The sequence below is a fragment of the Diabrotica virgifera genome, chromosome 2 (genome assembly GCF_917563875.1).
Source record: "Diabrotica virgifera virgifera chromosome 2, PGI_DIABVI_V3a".
NCBI classification, from domain to species: domain Eukaryota; kingdom Metazoa; phylum Arthropoda; class Insecta; order Coleoptera; family Chrysomelidae; genus Diabrotica; species Diabrotica virgifera.
In genome coordinates this window covers 141,914,320-141,935,235 of record NC_065444.1, presented here as the reverse complement: position 1 = coordinate 141,935,235, position 20,916 = coordinate 141,914,320, and the positions used below count along the sequence as shown (strand labels likewise).

Here is a 20,916-nt window from a genome sequence, read left to right as displayed (position 1 = left end):
CCCTTGCTTTAAACCTTTTGTAACAGGGAATAGTTTCGACATAGATTTTCCCTGTTTAATACAACTTTTCGGATTTTGATACATATTTTGAATTGCTCGCACATATGCTTCGCTTATGCCTATCGTGGTCAAAATTTCAAAGAGTTTCTTTAAAGGCACTGTGTCGTAGGCTTTTTCCAGATCAATAAATGTTAGGTGAGTAGACAGATTCCTTGCTCTTCTTTTCTCTATTATTTGTTGCATCACGAATATGTTATCTGCGCACGATCTACCGGCGCGAAAACCACTTTGTTCTTCCATGTCCTGAATTTCTAATTCCACCCTTTTCTTTAATACTCGGCCATACAACCTCCCCATTGCACTGGTTATACTTATACCTCTGTAGTTTTTGCACAACGTTTTGTCTCCTTTTTTGTAAATCGAGCTAATGTATGCACAATTCCAGTCTTCTGGTATTTTTTCTCCCTGCAACATGCATTTGTTGAAGAGATCCGTCATTATTTCGTGCAGTATGTCTGGTCCATATTTTATCAGTTCGATGGGGATATTTCCAGGTCCTGATGCTTTCCCATTTTTTGATTCTAATAAGGCTTCTTTTATTTCTTTCGTAGTTATTCTTCTAACTTGTTCATTTACATTCGTCTGCATGTCCATTTCATTTACCACAAATTCGGGTCTAGTTTCTTTCAGTAGTATCTTATAGTAATCTTCCCATTCTTTGGTACTTATTAAATTTAAATTACTCTGCCCTTTATTTTCTTTTCTGATATTTTTTATCGTTTTCCATGCTTCAGCTACTTTGGATCCGCCTATGTATCTTTCCACCTCTTCGCACTTTCTTTCCCATGTGTCATTTTTACTCCTTATTACTTCTCTTTTCACTTCTCTGTTCAGTTGTGCGTATACTCTTTGATCTTGTAAGTCCTGTGTCTGTAGCCATTTTTGGTACGCTGTCTTCTTGTTGTCTACTAAACCTTTTAGTTTCTCTGACCACCATTCTGGATTTTGTTTATCATCTTTTTCCAAATACCCTAACGCTTCCTTTGCTGCTGCGTGTATGCTTTCTTTTATTTGCTGGTACAACTTTTCGGTGTTATGGGTGTTACTTTCTATAAATCTTAATTTTGAGGCCAGTCTCAACTTATACAAAAATTTGGTCGATTCGTGTTTTAAGCTTTCCAACTTATAACACTTTTCTGAAATATTAGTTTCTTCGTCTTTTTTTAGCCTTTTTGTATTTGTTGACCGGTAAGTTATTCTTATGCTGGCTACCAACAGGTGGTGATCGGATCCACTTTCTGGTCCCCGGTATACCCTCACGTCTGTAGTCTTGAGCCTAGAGCTTTCTCTTTGGATTATGTAGTCAATTATTGACCATAGTTTTTTTGTAGGTTGCGTCCATGTGAATTTGTGGATATTTTTGTGTGAGAAGAACCCATTCATTATTTTTAGCGATCGGAATTGGCAAAAATCTCTCAGACGAGTACCGTTTTCGTTCAGTGTTTCTTCGCCATACCTCCCCACTACAGAGTGATTCTGCTCTCTTCCTACTCTCCCATTTGCGTCTCCTAAAATGTACAATTCATTGTCATTTTTAATAGCATTTACTACATCGGATAGTTTATTGTAGAAATTGTCCTTTGTTTGTTTATCTGCATCTTCATTGGGAGCGTAGATTCCGATTATTGTTATGCTGTGACCGTTTTTCTCTATCTCTAATGTGATTATTTGCTCATCCACTTCTTCCCATTTTTTAATGTGTTTTCTATAGTCTTTCTTAATTGCTATAGATACTCCCCTTTTGGCTCTGCAGTCTTTAGGTACACCACTATAAAGATGAATGTAGTTCCCCGTCTCTTAATTTCCTTTCCCCTTTTTCTTCGTTTCCGTGAGCACACAGATATCAATATTTTGTTTCTCCAGCTCTGAAAAAACTTCTGTCTGTTTAGTTCGTATCCCTTGTATATTCCAGGTTGCAATTTTCCATGTCCGTTTTCGTAGCAATTTTCGTCGTCGATTTGATCCATCCGGATTCCGAGGCGTTAAGTCGAAATTTTTAGCATATGTAACTTTTTACAAATGACGAGTTGCTAGCCCGTCGATTTAACCTTCCGACTAGAAGGGACAGAATTTTCTGTCGGGGTTTATTCCCTTAGCCGAAGTGTTCCAGTTATTTAAAGGCGCCAGAAGCTCGCCTTTCACCCTCTAACAAGATAAATACCGTAGTATTTTCATATGAAAATGCAAAGCAAATAAGCAAAATATACAATTTTCAGAGTAAATGCTTGTTTTTTTGATAAAATAATACAGATTGTGTATAGGTAGGTAGAGTAACTAAGCGTTGAGTAGTTATTGCAAAAGTAGCTACGCCATCTGTAAAAAAGATATACTACATTTAGACTGGGAGATATTATACAGAAGTTCAGCCACGATTTTCTAAGTCCTGCCCTTTGCAATACTGGAAGGGTAGACGATGTACTTACAATCTGTGGAAACATCCACAAATTTCCTGTGACATTTTCCTGTAAAAATTAGATTTTCCCAAAAAATAAAAATAGGGTTTTGCGATGAATTTCTAAGTCCTGCCATATCCGTAGATAGACAGGATACTATCGATTTTATGAAGAAAATTTTTTGGGCAGGAGGGTTGTAAACGGGGTAAAGGAGTATATATGTATACAAACATGTAAGGAAAATAATGAAATTTTCATGATTTTCTAGGTCCTGCCAACGAAATAAACTAAACATATTTATTTCAAAATGATCAAAAAAAATATTGGCATGACGTCTCCTAATGTTTAAGTATACTTGTCCCTTGGAAAATTCTGCGGAAAATTTTCACCCTGATTCCGTGATTTTCTTAGTCCTGCCTTTAAAAAGTTATAATACTCAAATAGAATCAATACCTTTTCGGTACTCGGCAGGAAGGTTAAACAGTTCTTGTAAGACGGCAGGAGTCGTAAATTTGTAAGAAAATTCGTGAAAAAGTCAACGATTTTCTGAGTCATGCCATTTTGCACATGTTTCAAGAATCTTAATATAAGTCTATTTACAAAGAGGCAGGATGGTTTTATGGTTATTTTGTATACAGGGTGGGGCATTAGTGTGACAAAGTCCAATTACTCGTTTGTCGTAAGATATACGAAAAAAGTTATTTAGGTAAAACATGGGTCACAGATAGGACTACGATTTAACAGTATTTTCTAATATACAGGGCTACCCGTTTTCACAGCGTGACACAAATTTATGTTTTTTTAAATGGAATACCCTGTATATTTTTACATTTTTGGATTCTACTCGATGTTCTCTTTAATAAAATATAGTGTTTTGAAATATTATACGAGGTAGTTTAAAATATAATTACGTTTTTTTGTTAATTTTGTAGGAACATTCACACCCTATACATATTGTTAGTGATTTGATATCCAAACTTCTATTAATTTATGTTTAAACGATTTTTAATATAGTCTACTATTGTCAGTTATTAATAGTATACCAAAATGTTTAATTTTAGTATACGGGGTTGGTTGAAACTCGGAATGAGTATTTTCTGAGTTTTCTTAAATGGGAAACCCTGTATTTTAGTTTTATAATAAACTGATATTTTATGGTACCTTTTTATTTGTTAAGCATTTTCTATACCATATTTATATATTAATTTCGGCAGTAAATTGATACAGACAGATTACTCAGGTGGTTTTTGGGGTTTCTGAACAAGAATTTCACATTAGAACATATCTTTACCTAGTGCTCGGGGTGACTAATATACACGCCATATTCTTAAATTTCGAGGCTTTCAGACACTAAAGTGATGCAAGTAGATTACTCGAGGAGTTTTGTGGTTGCTGAACATGAATACGCCATCAGAATCGACCTCCAAAAACTCACCCTGGGCACCAGGTGCTCCGAGGGTCGGTTGTAATGTCATATTCGTGTTCGGCCATCCCAAAAACGCTCGAATAATCTGTTTTCTTTAATTTATTGCCGATATCCCACGAAACTCCAGATGACGTGCCTTAGCAGCAACTCTGGGCACTAGGTGATTCGAGGGTCGGTTGTAATGTCATATTCGTGTTCGGCCATCCCAAAAACCCTCGAATAATCTGATTTCTTTAATTTATTGCCGATATCCCACGAAACTCCAGATGACGTGCCTTAGCAGCAACTCTGGGCACTAGGTGATTCGGAGGTCGGTTCTGCTTGCGTATATTCGTAACTCCATAAACCTCCCATATAACAAAATTTTGCCCTTAATACACTGATTTTGACAGGTTTATGCACTTTTGGATGCATGTTATGCACTAAAGAGCTAAAGCTCTTTACAGATGGCGCGTTGTAATTAGTTTTTTATATCTCCAGAACGCTTCCAATTCGAAAGACAAAAACTGGTCCGCCTTTTTTTCTTCCAGAGATAAATCGATTCCATCAATTGCGAATCTCGAGTACCGGTCATAGGAATCTTTTTTGTCTTTCCCTTTTAGGTATTTTTGACACTAGATTATTAAATTGTGAGGTATTCTAGTATTAAAAGGTACTCCTGCTTTAAGTCAGTAGGATGCACGGTTTTCTGGAAAAATCCATTTTAAAATTTTTCGTTTGTTGAATTTGAAAAAAATTTTTAAAACAATTTAAAAAAAACGGTGTATTTGCCGACTTAAAGCAAGAGTAACTTTTAGTACTAGAATACCTCATAATTTAATACTCTACTCTCAAAAATGTCTAAAAATTTAAAGACCAATAAGTTATGAGATAAAATATCCGTTGATCTACCCAAGACGGATGCCTATGACCAGTACTAGAAATTCACAATTGATAAAATCGATTCATCTCTGGAAGAGAAATAAACGTAGCAGTTTTCGTTTTCCTAAATAGGATTTTTCTAAATTCTTTTAAACTCAAAAAACCAAAAAACTAAAAATTTTTCAAATCGATTTTTGTAGAACACTGCGTATTCTTCTGAGTTAAAGCAAAAGTACCTTTTAGCACCAAACTATCCCAGAATTTAATAATCCAGTGTCAGAAATTCTTAAAAGTTAGACAGAAAAGTTATTCGATAAAATATCCGTTTCCGTACCCAAAACGGACCCCTATGACCGGTACTAAAAATTGACAATTGATAATTGACATTTGACAATTGACCTCTGGAAGATAAATAAGTGTACCAGTTTTCGTTTTTCCAAATAAAAGTGTTCTGAAGCTATTTTAAACAAACTAATTACAAGACTACGATATGCTTCTTCTAGACGAAGCATATCGAACTAGAGGTCGTCCGCCAACCAGATGGTCTGATGACATCAAACGGATCGACAGAAACTTGATGCAGACAGCACAGGGCAGAAATGCATGGAGAAGACTGAGGGAGACGTATACCCAGCATTGGATAGATCCGGGTTGAATTATGACGATGATGAATTACAAGACGCCATCTTTAAAGAGCTCTAGCTTTCCACGGAAGCATTTTTGAACTAGGTGAATTGAGTTAAATTTTCTTAAAATTATCTGACGAATCTCCGGTTTTCGTTTGTTATGAGAGCTTCTGGACACCATGTATAATATAATGTGTAAGTAAATTCACTACTATAACCAATAAATTGTAAAAATTGTTTATTTACTTTTATTGCGTTTACTTAGATAAAAATATGATCTAATCACTTAAAATAAAGATGTTACAGTTTGCTATTAGATTTGAAAAGTGTGTAAAAATTCCGAGACATTATTCAGGAAAATAATATTTAATAGGATACGATTGTTTTAATGATATACAAATTAATTTTTTGTTATTATTCATCTTTGCGGTTATCCTGCCAAGTTGTAAACGGTTTTACATTAGTGTTTTTGAAGCATACTCGACATGGTACGACTCAGAAAATTGTGGTGATATGAATATGTTTGTATAACACCCTGAAATAATTTTACAGACACACAATTTAATTTTTTTATACGAAATAACTATAGAACCATCCTGCCTCTTTGAAAATAGATTTATATTAACCTTCTTGAGATATGTGCTAAATGGCATGACTTAGAAAATCGTGTAATTTTCCACGAATTTTACAAATTTTTTAACTATATATAGTAAAAAAGGTGTAACTAATCATCCTGCCATTTTGAATAATGTCTACTGAAATTATTTATTTTATAACAAAATTTATTTTATGACTTAGAAAATCACGGAACCAGAGTGAAAATTTTATACAGAATTTTCCAAGAAACAAGTGCAGTTAAACATTAGGTGACGTCATGCCAATATTTTTTTGGTCATTTTGAAATAAATATGATTAATTTATTAAGTTGGCAGGACTTAGAAAATAATGAAAATTTCATTATTTTCATTACATGTTTGTATATCTGTATACTCCCTTAGTCCTTTTGCAACCGTCCTGCCCAAAAAATTTTCTTCATAAAATAGATAGTAGCCTGTTATTCTATGGATATGGCAGGACTTAAAAATTCATCACAACTCCCAATTTGTTTTTTCATGGAAAATCTAATTTTCACATGAAAATGTCACAGGAAACCCGTGGATTTTCACAAATTGTAAGTACCTTCTCTAACCTTCCAGTATTGCAAATCGCAGGACTTAGAAAATCGTGGTTGAACTTCTGTTAATATCTCCCGGTTTAATTCATCTCGCTAAACTCAACCGTTATCGAGATAAACGCATTTTAAATCTGAGAGACAACATAATTTTTTGCATAAGTAATATCATTGTAGTTACACCCGAAAAATAACTTAAAATCATAAAAATTTACAAAAATGTATCGCAAATTTCTTCAAATGGAATTTGCGATGCAATGACATAAATGAGAACTGGCACAATTATTATGGTTTCATGTTTATTTTTCAGGTCTAGCTACAATGATATTATGCAAAAATTATGTTGTATCGCAGATTTAAAATGCGTTTATCTCGAAAACAGTAGTTGAGTTTATTAGTGAGATGAATGTAGTATACCTTTTTTAAGTAAAAATATTGAGAGAACAAAAGTTTTTATTCAAAAAGTATATAGAGTAGGGGATAAAAGTTGAACGTATTAAATGAGCGCTGAAAGACGTATATGTGGCGCCCTTTGGTAATACATCAGTTTTGGTGGCGAATTTAGATTTCTCATCCCAAAAAACCCCCGCTTACCAAATTTCGTGTTGTTATCCCATGCCTTCCGGGAAATATTCAAGAATAAATAAAATAAAAGGTAAGTTAGCTTAAATCCACCTATTTTAAGCTTAGAAATCTACGGTTAAGTTATGGCCCATTCTTTACCAAACACCCTGTATAAAATATGATATCACTTGGATGTTTTCTTTTTACATGTGCCGTCAAGTTAGTAGATTTCGAAAAGTTTATGTTAGACTACAACGTTTCATTTTCTACTTACAACAAAAAGAACACTTTAAAAATAAAACAAGAGTTTAAATTATAAACACAAAACTAAATAAATAATTTCTCACAACGGTCAAAAACCACACTTAAAAGTTTTAAAAATTTACACCACATAATATCAAATTTTTAAACACCTGACGTGTCTCAAGTACGATTGCGCGAAGCCGTGCAATTTACGAGACATGCTGGGTCTGTAGATCCAAGTACATCTTTAACCCTGTTTCAAGTAACTAGTGTCGATGTAAACTAGCCCAGGGGGACCGACGGCTTAACGTGCTTTCCGAGGCACGGTGAGACGGCTCGTGTCATTGTAGGAAATGAAAATGGTTTGTCTTTAGCAGGGCTCGAACCTACGTGCACTGGCGTATGAGGCCAGCGATTATGCCGTTACTCCAAGGCCGCTCGCTCGACTTTCACAATAATTATCTTTAACCGAGTTATTAAACCTTGAAAATGGTTATTTTGGCGTTTTTCAAATTTTAAGTGGCTAATAACTCGACAACAATCAATTTTAGAGAAAAAATGCCCAACGGATCTAAAAAAAAATTTGTACGAAGTGAAAAAATTACATATTTTTGCGAATTTGTTTAAAATCATTGTTTATCGCCAAACGTCACTAAAATCATTCATTATTGTACTCATTTGCCCTCATTTTCGGCAGTAAAGTAACACTTTGTTGTATTGAAAGAAGAATGTTACTTTACCTGCCGCGATAATTAATCAAATTAACCGAGATTGAATGTAAGTGGTCAATGGCTGCAATCGATTATTTATTTGAGTGAAATTAAAATTTATTTACTTTAATTATTAAAAATATTGTACAAAATTTATCTTATTATTAATAAAATTTATGTCAAAAAGTAAAATTCTGTAGTGTTTCGCAATTATATTCATACAAAATATATCAAAACTTTACTGATTTAGTAATTAGGTAGGTATACAATATTGATAACTATCGATTAAACATCAAAACCGGCCATCATGCAAAAGTCATCTGGGATTACTCTCGTTACTGTCATACGAATTTTTTATTTCGTCTAAAATTAAAAAAAAATTCCTCAAAGTTGTAAGTAACTGTTAATGTTTTTTTATTATTGAAGATACAATTTTGTACGCACCACTTCAATACTCTTTATCGAACGCGTCTGTTCCTCTGCTCGTAATATCAGACTCGTTCGATAAATAGTCACTTTACTGACTGACTTTCTGAAATTGGTTAAACAATTTTTCGACCGCGGTACCGCGTGACACCCTGTGTATTTGTTATAAGGATTGTTATACGGATGTATTTCTTTGAGTAAGTTTGTGCAAAAAATCGAATCAGAATAATTTACCTAACGGGGGCGACGTTACAGACTATACTAATAAGCAGTTGAAACGGTCAAAACAAAGAAACGCACACCAATTAAAAATGCACTTAAGATTCTCGTATAATCAACATTTACTGAATCGATCCAGGAAGAGTCAACTCCATCTAGTAAAAGTTGATTTAAATTTTTAAAATCAACTTTTACTGCTCGTTTCAGTTGGAGTTGACTCCAACTAGTTGAAGTCAACTCTAACTGAGAATCAACTTGAACTGTAACATGTATAATACTACCAACACGTTTTGAACTGCTTGAAAAGACGTATATTTAGCTCCTCATCCATCAGAATTTTAATGCATCGTTTTTCTTCTACAATACTTTTTATTATAGTGTTATTTCTATGTTCAAAGAGTTGGACTGGTTTAAAATGAATGGTTTTTGAAAAAAATAAGATTTATAGAGCGCATTTTGAAATTTTCTTAAAAATCTTCCTTTTTCTCCATGAAACTCGAAAATGATAAGAGATCCGAAAAAAGATACCACACATGAAGGTTTTTGTAGATAAAAATTTTTATTTTTCATTACTGTATAGCTTAATTTTTAAGTTACATGGAGAAAAAGGAAGATTTTTAAGAAAATTCAAAATTGCACTCTATAATCTGATCTTATTTTTTTTTCAAAAACCATTCCTTTTAAACCCGTCCAACTTATTGAACATAGAAATAACACTATAATAAAAGGTATTATAGAAGGAAAACGATGCATTTAAATTCTGGTGGATGAGGGGTTAAATATACTTTCGTTTCTCTTAAAATGCATTAGTGATCAATTTTTTTGCAGCATATCTCGCTTAGTTTGAATGTAATCGACCTTTAATATTGCTCATTAAAGGTCTTTTCAAGCACTACAAAAGATATTGGTAACATTATATACCTAAAGTCGACCGTTTCTCTGTTATTTCAAGTTGAATACACCGATTTGAGCATGCACCAAAAAAAAAAAAACAAATTCTTTTCATCTACTATATCTTTTTTTGTATTACAACTAGAAGATTTAAGGAGAAACGAATCTCTTTGTTTTTTTATAAGCTACAAAATTTTTTAAGTTTTTAAGGTATTCGCAAAAAACCGTTCGAAAAGGTGTTATGTTTCAATGAAAATGAATTTTCAACCACGAATAACTCAAAAAGTATAGAGTTTTCAAAAAACGTATATAGAACAGTTTTTGCTTAGAAATAGGTTCTCTAGCCACATCTGTGGTTATTTTAACCAAAAAATTTTCAACCCCCGAGAAGGGGTGGGAACCACCCCCAAGATAAAAGCGCACATCGGCATTCGGTAGACTTTGAATTAGGAGATAAGTAAAGACTATTCCCAAAATTTCATTAAAATCCATGCAGTAGGATAGAATTCGGAGGTAATATTATATTATTGCTCCCGTTTACTGACGTATAATGAAATCCGCGATCAGCAGATTCCTGAGCTTCCCATACCAAAAACTCAACCTGATGATACACAGCAGGAAAAGCAAGTTACGCGACAGTCTAGTAAACGAAATGGCTCGTGCCGCACAAGAGTTTAATAGAACAAGTCCACTTATAGCAGACCATCGCTACCAAGAATAAACTTTTCTAAGAAACTAGGTGCGCTGTTACAAATTATTGTGAACACCGAAGTCCTACCCAATTATGTCGTAGAAGCTCACACATTAGAATATTTGCATATGCTCATCTACTCATCTACAGAGACGCATGAAATGGACTGTGTCCTTTAATGAAAACATTTTGCGCTTCTACTAAAAGGTGACAAACCTAGGTCAAGAAACGATCGGCTACCGACAACAGCTGCATGCCGAATTTTGTAGAGAGTACCCAGATATTCAAGTATCGGAGCAACGAGTATCAGACCAATACCGGGTACTAATAAGAAATAATCTTGTCTCAAGAGACTAGACGCGTAAAGGCACATTTAAATCAAAGCGAACAAGAACGAACGAACGAATTCGTTCGTTAACTTTATTGTATTTGTACAGCGAATCGAGCACGACCGAACGAATTCGTTCGCATTCGCACATGTTCCAACCGATGTCGGTAAGTTAGCGAATCATCAAAGGAAATCGTTGTTTAATGTGGACAGTGGATAGACGGTAGCGAACGAATTCGTTTAGAAGTACTGATTTAATTTATTTACAAACATTAGTTTGAGAGGGTGGTTTATTGTGTAGTTGTGAAAACATAATTTTGCAATATGGAATATGCCTATGAAACCCAAAATCGAAGCTATATAAAATAATAAACAGAAAAACTGATGCTTGTTTTAACATTTCTATAGGAATGGGTTGTGATGTCTCTGAACTAAAAAAATGAATTAGCTTCTGGCATCATTTAGACGAGAAAGACAAAAACAGGGTTCCAAGTGGATTGCTTTTAAAAGCCTAATGTTTTTATTGGATAAATTTCAACCCAGAAACACTAATGAGGTAACCAAATCAAATTAATTGCTAAAATTAATTAAAAGCAAATTTATTTTGATACACCAATTTTACAATTTATTATTTGAACATAATATAGTCATAATATCAAGAGCAAGTAACTTTTTCGAGGAAGAATTTTAACAAAGCTGGTTCTTTATTATGTTATTTTCTAAAGGCGCTACCTGCTATTTTTGTAAGCTATTATTGTATTAAAATTTACCCAGCAAGAAACACGAAAATAAACTTAAAATGTGTGACTGGCACTGGCCCATCTTAAAAACATCTGCGGGCAATATGCACTCCCGATCATCAACGGATGCGAACGTTCGCTTCAATGTAAATGGCCCGTCCTACTTTGTAGCGAACGAATGACCAAGCGAACACCTACGAATTCGTTCCTTCGTTCGTTCGTTCGTGTTCGCTTTGATTTAAATGCGCCTTTACCATCAAAAGCGAAGTCGAACGAGAGATTAACAACCAAGGACTAATTTTAGATCAAGTCCCTAATAAAATCCCTGATGAGCAGATTCCTGAGCTTTGCATACTAGAAACACAACTCGATAATACAGGAAAACAACGAGTTGCGTGATAGTTTAGTAAACGAAATGGCTTGTGCCGTACACGAGTTTAATGGAACAAATCCGCTTAGCAGACCACCGTTACCAAGAATAAACTCTTGTAAGAAACTAGGTGCGCTGTTATTGTGAACACTGAAGTCCTACCCAATTATGTCGTAGAAGCTCATACATAAGAGCATATTTGCATATGATTATCTACTGTGCAGCAACAGCAATTGCTAATATAATGGGCGTTAAGATCAGAACACCACGGAGTACTAATAACGGAAGGACTGGTAACAGAATTGCACCCTGGGAAAAAAGACTGCTTGGGAAGATTGAATTACTTACTAACAAGTAGAAAAGTCACCTTTTTAATGCATATAATGACAGATTGTAAAACTAAAATTCGAAACGGAAATGAAAACAATATCGAAACGGAAAATACCGGGACTTGTTTCAAGGAGACTCATTGAGTCCATTGTGGTTCTGTTTAGCTATGAACTCCCTATCCCAGCTAGTAAATTCCACTGACTCAGGTTTTAGCACTAAAAACAACAATACTGTAGTATCGAAGCTTAATCATCTGTTGTATATGAAGAGTACAGGGGAAAAACAAGGAATGTCACTTTTTCATGAATTTTGGTTTTCTCGCCATGTGGTAGCAAAAACTGAGTACATACTATCAACTAGACTATCGATTCAGAATAATAACCAGAAAGATCAGTCTATATAATTTTTAAAAAAATTTATATCCAGGTGAAGGACCAGGATTGTCCGCACGCCACTGGACAAAAATAAGGAATGTTAGCAGTTTTTTGGTGCATTATTAAATTAATAAGTTAATATAGATTAAAATTATACCAACATATTATTCTACCAACAATTAACAGATACTATCGGAAAGGTGAACAAAGGAGATATACTAGTAGTCATGGGAGATCTGAACGCGAAAGTTGGCAAAGACAACAAGGGAGTGGAAACATGCATGGGAACACATGGACTAGGGCAGGGGTCGGCAACCTGCGACTCTCGAGCCGCATGCGGCTCTTTCGATGTGAAGCTGCGGCTCTTTAGTTCCACACGCAAATATTATTTATTTTGCAAAAAAAAACATTCAAAAAAGCCTTATGAATCGATTAACGAGGATTAGACACCGATCCTGTCAGTCACTTATACTCCCAGAGATATAGCGAATGTCGTGCAAAAATGCCTTGAAGAGAATGAGATCGATTTAAATAAAATCGTTTCAATAGCAACAGATGTAGCCAGAAGTATGACAGGAAAACATAAAGGGGCACCATCGATTCTTCAAAGTAAAATAGATCACGAAATTCACATTAAGAAACGCTTTGTGTCCAACACATGAATTTGCTGGCAAATTGAAAAAAATTAAAGATGAATTTGCTTGCAAATTTGAACAATTCACAGCCAACAAAACCACTCTAGCATTCATAGTAAATCCTCTCAACACAAATAGTAACGAAATCCACGTTGAGCCATTTGGAATTGTTACTGGATCTTCAGAAATGCAATTGATCGATTTAAAAAGTAAAGGAGTGGAAAATTTACAGAATTGAAAAGCAAAAAGGAAGAGTTGGAGGTCCAGAAATGTATGTACGCAAAACAAAAGTAGACAGCTTTGAAAGAAATGCCGCGAATTGAGGGACTTATATTCGACGCATGGTCTTCCAGATTGCTACAGTGAGGTGAAGAGTTATCATTTGGAGTGCTAACTAACTTCGGATCGACATATTATTCTTGCGAGCAAGCGTTTTCTCTTGCACGAATATAATTAAAAGTAAACTAACAAGCCGACTAACAAATGAAAATATTTGGAAATGGAAATGAGCCAGATTTATCCAAACTTTCCAAAACCATAAAAAGCCAACGCTCCCATTGAGATTATTTGCTCAATTGTTTATCATTGAAATACAAGTTAGTGTTGTAAGTGAATTATTAGTTGATTTAATTGTTTACTTGAATAAATGAAATGTTTGAAAATGTGTGAAAAACACTATAAACATATGAATAAATAGATTAATTTTTTTATCAAAGAACTTTATGTATGCGAGTACTATTTATTGTTGACAAAAAAAATTGTGGCTCTTTAAAAACTTTGAAATTTTGGAAATTGTAATTTTTGACTCTTCCGACTCAAAAGGTTGCCGACCCCTGGACTAGGGAATAGAAACAACAATGGAGAGAAACTCATAGAACTTAACCTAGAAAACAATCTTGTCATTGGAGGAACGATTTTTCCACACAAAGACTGCCACAAAATAACCTGGATATCACCAGATAATAAAACGCAAAATCAAATAGATCACATTTTGATTAATAAAAAATGGAGAAGTAGCCTTCTAGATGTACGAAATAAAAGATCAGCAGATGTAGGAAGTGATCACCACCTACTAATAGCAGAAATAAAAGTAAAAATTAAGGCAAAACGAGGGAGTAAACAATATAACAAACGAAGAAGATACAATATACAACGACTGAAAGACAGTGAAACCCAAAAAATGTGAAGTAACAAAATAAAGTTGAACACAGAAACTGTAAACAACACACAGACAAATATAGCAAACAAATGGGAGATAATCAAAGAGGCTGTACACCAAACCGCACAAGAAGTGTTGGGCTACAGCGAAGAAAAGAAATCAGAGTGGCTAAGTGATAACACATGGCAACTGATAAAAAAGAGGAAAGACTTAAAAGCCGAACTAAATAGAATACAAAAATTAGAAGATAGAATCAGAATAACCCAAGAGTATGCAGATACAAATAAACAAGTAAAAAAGAGCGCTAGAAATGACAAAAGAAAATGGACAGAGAAGTTTACGCGCTTAGCAGAAGAGGCAGCCGAAACAAATAATCAGAGAGAGCTATATAGAACCACTAAACGTCTTGCAAATAAAAACTTCAACAGTGACAAACCACTAAAAGACAAACAAGGACAACTGCTTACAACAACTGAAGAGCAAACACGAAGATGGCATGAGTACTATAGCGAACTTATGACAGAAGAAGAAAATGAGCCGCCGTTCCAAGAGGGTAACGACGTAGAGCCAAATGAAAATTATCTAAGGATAAACGAGGAAATTCCAACGAAAAAAGAAATAGCTGAAGCAATCCGGCACCTGAGGAACAACAAGGCAGCGGGAATGGACGATATCCCAGCAGAACTGTGGAAAGCGGAAACTGAGAGAACCGTGGACCTAATAGCACCATTATTAGCAGATGTATGGACTGAAGAAATCCTACCTAAGGAATGGAATAATGGAATTATAGTCAAGCTTCCAAAAAAAAGGGGACGCACAGCTATGTGAAAACTGGAGAGGAATAACGCTGTTATGTTCCATAAATAAAATATTAGCATTTATTGTTCATCAAAGAATCAACAATATAATAGACAAAACTCTCAGAAAAGAACAAGCGGGTTTCAGAAGGGGAAGATTCTGAATAGACCAAATTTCGACGGCAAGAATCATAGACGAAACTATAGAGAAGAACGCAGCCTTGATAATGGCCTTTATAGACTTTGCTAAAACCTTCGACAGCATAAAACATACAGCCCTGTGGAAAATCTTAAGACTAAATAGATTACCTCCAAAGATCATTGGAATAATCAAAATGATGTATCAGCAAACAACATGTCAGGTATTGCATAAAGGGCAAATGACAGATAAAATACCAATTGAAGTAGGTTTAAAACAAGGTTGCATACTGTCACCTTTGCTCTTCAATATATGTCTTAATCATATACTGGAAAAACAATTGAAAGAAAAATGGGATCCCTTGGAACTACCTTCAGAACAAGAAACTAGCAGATATGGAATACGCAGATGATATCTGTTTCGTAGCGAACACAATAGATGATATGAAGGGCATGTTAGGGAAGCTAGAGATGAAATCGGCAGAAGTGGGTCTTAAAATCAACACGAACAAGACAGTAGAGATGAGAATAGTAGTAACTAACTGTGACAAACTATACATCAACCAACAAGAAATAAAACAGGTTCAAGAATTTTGCTACCTAGGCAGTAAAATCAGTGCAAAAGGTGGAGCTCAAGCAGATATTAAACAAAGAATACGAAAAGCACAACAAGCCTTTGGAACCCTCGCAAATATATGGAGATGAACACAGATCAGCCAAAATACTAAAATAAGGCTATTTAATAGTAACGTGAAAACTGTGCTACTTAAAAAGGGAGTGAAACATGGGCAATAACTGACGGAAATGTAAATAAAATCCAAGTTTTTGTAAATAGATGTCTACGTAAAATTCTAAAGGTATACTGGCCCAATATCATAACAAATGTAGCATGTAGCACTATGGAAAAAAACCAAACAAGAACCCATCAGAACAACAATAAAGAGGAAAAGATGGAACTGGTTGGGACACACACTTAGGAAAGAAAATGCAGACATAACAAAACAGGCACTCAAATGGAATGCAGTAGGACGAAGAAGCAGAGGACGCCCGACCAAAACATGGAGGAGTACCGTTGAAGAAGACCACAAAAGTATGAAGAAAACCTGGGGAGAAATAGCAACCATGGCCAGAAATAGGGGAGAATGGAGAAGCTTCGTGGATGACCTATGCTCCTTCACGGAGTAACAGGATTGGATATATAAAATTATATTAAGATTATAGACTAATAATTGCCAGAATTCTGCTAAGAATCTCATAAGTAGTTTTTAAGTCTCATAAGAATTAAACCTTTATTGGTGTTTATCTCAATATGTATAAAATGTAACATTCCTTGTTTTTCCCCTTTACTCTTCATATGGATGATTTGAAATTAATGGCTTCCACTCGAGACCACCTATAGTCCGTCCCAACTTTACTTTACAGTATAGGCACATGGAGAGTTTTTAGCGCGGTGATGCAGATTTTATCAAAAAGAATTTGTAATCGAACATTAGAGAGATTAAATTAAAACTGTTTTAGAAAGGCAATCTACAATTTTAGGATTCATATGCGTAATAACTATCTATAGTGTATCAAATAAACTTAAACGCATACGAATCCTAAAATTGTAGATTGTCTTTCTAAAACAGTTTTAATTTAATCCCTCTAATGTTCGATTATGTTCCCTCTAATGTTCTAAATTTTATATAAGGATGGTCACTTCTAAAAATTCATTTTGTTGTAAGATTAACACGTGCCGTTGCAATTGTGATAAAAATAGGACCTTTAAAAATTCAAGACCAAGATGCAGCGCTATGCACGCTGTAAATTGTCACCTTCATGGAACCATGATTTTATAGCTGTGCTGCCGCCGTAATTTTACTGCTACTGCTAGCGTCAATTTGTCGCTCGTGGAGCCGTTCGCTAATGATATTAGATAGTATGCAGTTCGGTCTAGACAAGTGCCCTGTTTTGAATATAGTCAGAGGAAAGGTACAGCCCGGTGAATTCGATATGCAAAATGGCCAGAACATCGAGGCCATGGGTGAAAACGATATGTACAAATATCTTTCAAATATCTCGCAAGCGCGGAAAAAGCAAATGAATACTGAGCTAACTACTAACTACTGAGTTTATACGAAGGGTAAAATAGCTTCTTCGTTCACAGCTTAACAGTAAAAATTTGTTTAAGGCACTAAACACCTACCTACGTTTGTTCAGCACTTAGCTATTCATTTGGTATTGTTAAGTGGACAAAAACGAATATAGAGAATCTTCAGCGAAAAGTACGAACACACCTCATACAGGCACAAAAACACCATCCTTGAAGGGCAGTAGAATGAACGACATTACCACGGTATTTAGGAGGACGAGGACTTATGGATATAGGTGAGCAATTAGATAAACAGATTGCTAATTTAAGAACTTATTTTCAGATGCAGACTGAGACATCTACTCTACATCGCGCTATTTGTGCAGTAGATGACACAACACCGATCAAAATGAGGGAACCATTCCAAAGAACCTCCTCGAAAACATAAAAAAGCTGGGTCTAAATGAACATCTGAATAAGACCATGCAGAAAGCTGTACTACTCGCGACGGGCAGATGTGTACGAAAATTTTTGGGAGATACTCCAGTATATTAAGTCACCTAGGGCTCGATAACATGGAAAGAGTCCCACCAGAGCTCAATCCTTTTGATACCGTAGGTATCTGGGTTGAGTCAATTTTCCCCTTAGAGGGAGTGTGAGCCGTATCGCTACATCGGGATTATAATAACCCTGTATTAACCTAGTGGCCTAGTGGATGAGTACCGTATATGTTTTGAGTCATTTAGTTGTCTCCAAAAAGGGTTTGCCGCCTGCGATCCAATGTCTACCATTCATGCAATATAAAGTTGACTGTTTCTTGCTCTCTGCTATAGAGTCTGAAGCTTGTCTCCATCAAACAGTCCCCTTGTATGCAGGTGTTTCTTAACTGCATCAGTCAAGAGGCAGAGCAATTTTCAGCAGTAGTTCAGCCTTATTAGCACATGTGTGTCCAATATAGGCACATCTTGCCATGTATTTATCCGGATATATTTTCCCAGTGTGACTTGTGTTGGCTTCGAATCCAGGCTTTTTTCCAGTCGCTTCTTGGCACTCCTACGGCTGGCTCTGGCCATAAGTCTTTTGTAGCTGATGCTCTTCTGGCAAGTTCATCAGCTCTGGCGTTGCCTTATATGCCCCAATGACCTGGAACCCATACTAGTATAACACTGTTATGTTCCGCGTTTCGCCAGTTTGTCAAGTTCGTGTCGACATTCCCACACTAGCCTAGAGTTCACCTTAGGACTTATGCCCCAATGGCTGCTTGGCTATATGTGCATGACTATCGTTCGAAAGCTGTCCAATATCAAACATTCATTATTCATATCCGATATTGAACAGTATATTTTTATCACCCCGTATATGACATGAACCAATTTATTATTATATAATTACATGTACGGGTCTCTAATTTAGTTCACGAATTATAAATTGTAAACAATAATTCGGGCAATTGCATTATTTAATTTGATGATCAAATATATTTCTTTGTTCTCAATATTTGTAAATATACTCAGCGCGTGGCTTGACACCAATACTAAGTGCCACCGCTGAGAAAGAATACACATTTAGAATCATTCTCAAGAATCACTTCGACCAGGCCAGAGGTGCCTCTAACTTCATTCCTTCATACATTGAATATGTAGCAAATAGAGTCTTCAACTGAAACGCGAATAAGTCATAAGTCAGTACTCAAAGTTCTCCCGGGGTAACCACCCTTAGTGTAGGTAGTGATGTGCCGTGGGTATTTACCCGATGGGTAAATACAATACCGGGTATTTATCGGGTAAATACCCAAAAATATATTTACTCACCCAAATTTGGGTTTTTTCCTCTATTTAACCTTAACTTTATTTTTAAGATTTTAAAAGCTTGCAAGCATGCAACCCGAATTTCGTCACATGGTTTGCGCTGGCTGTAGGCCTGCCGGAGTAGACAATTTTGTAATTTTGACAAAACAATTTGAATCAAATGCATGTTTAATCCATAAAGTGCATTACGCTTTTAATGATTTGCAGAAAAATCTTGTCCTTTTATTAACACAATTCCCACTTACAAAAGCCGAGGAGAATACTATTGTACAAAAAATTGAAGAGAGGAAGCATATGGCTCTAGGGCCAATTCATTTGGCTGCAGATGCACTATTCACTAGGGCCAATTCATTTGAATGCACTATTAGATCCCTCGAGTCAGGATTGCCATTTAACGCCAGTCGAGCATGTGGACGCAATGGAATTCATTCACAAAGTTGCTGACAAAATGAATATTGCCACTTCGGCTTCCAGTGACTTGACCAATTATATTGCATAGGATGGGCTATGGGAAAATAATTTGTATGAATTTCTGCAGCATCAGTATCGCCATTGGTATGGTGGAAAGGGATCTGCAAAGGTAGTCGCCTTTCGGAAGTTGCTGTTCGCATATTATCAGCTCCAGTTAGCTCTGCAGCAACTGAAAGATCATTCAGTACGTTCAGTTGTATCCACAATAAAAAACGTAATCGTTTGACAAACACTAGGGCTGGGAAAATTACATATTTGGCTCACAACTGGAAATTACTACACGAAAACGAAAAAGGGAAACATGAAATTGATGAATTGACAACAGGCCAAGCTGAAGAGACACCAAATCCAAATATTGACTATATTGACCTCAGCGATGATACTAGCGATGATGAGGGTGAAAATGAGAGTGAGATCAGTGAGATGTATATCCTGTATAGAGATGATAGCTCAACAGCTAGTGAGAATGAGAATCTCAATGATTTAGATTTTAGTATATAATATGTGTTAATGTTTCAATTTCTTGAAAAAAAAAAAATTTTATTAATAACTAATTTTTTAATTGATGGATTCGACCGTTACTTGATGGATGGAAGTTCATTTTATCTAATAATAAAACACTGAAAACGTTTGTTTTCTATACTTCCACAGAATTTATTATAACTAAGTGACTACAGCTGTTTCGGCAGAGTGCCTTTCTCAAGTGATATAGTTTACAATGTGTTTGCCTTTTTAAGTCTTCAACTGAAGAGGTTGAGGAGTGGGGAGCTGTTTGTCTCGAGTTGGTCATTCAGAATTATATCTGTATTTTTCAGTTTATTAATTTCCATAGATTCTAAAAAAGATAGCTTAAGGCCTTTATTTTGAATATGCAGAATTTGAACCTCTTCATTGAAAGAATGATTATGATCTAGAAGGTGAAGTGCGTATGTAGAAGTGTCTGTTTTTCTATTGTTGAATGCACTTTTGTGTTCTGCTATCCGTTTGTCAAAAGTTCTGCCAGTTTGACCGATGTACGTTTTCGGACAGTCACCACACGTTAGTTTGTACACACCACTCTGTAGTTGCTTTCTCTTTCGGCTTTTATTGTTCTTAATATATTTGCTTAAGTTGTTGTTAGTTTTGAAAGCTGGTGTTATTCCTTTCTTTTTTATGTATCTGGCTATTTTTGTTGTTATCTTGCCAGTATATTTGAGAGAGCAGAAGGTACTGGGTTCTTTCTGTGGTGGTGGATACACTAATTTCAGGGCTTTCTTATGGAGTTTTTGGTTTAAAATTTTGTTAACTGTTTGTTCGTTATAGCCGTTGTTTACTGCTATTTGTTTAATGATGTTTAGTTCTATCTCGAAGTTATTTTTTGTCATGGGAATTTCTGTCAGTCTATGTATCATGCTATGGTAGGCTGCTAATTTGT

General features: G+C 35.3%; 1 protein-coding gene across 1 annotated transcript in view; it reads right to left on the bottom strand.

The window, feature by feature from the left end:
• Positions 1-20,916, bottom strand: part of LOC126880251 (nuclear receptor-binding protein homolog) — an 842,193-nt gene that overhangs the window by 659,628 nt on the left and 161,649 nt on the right. The window lies entirely within an intron of this gene.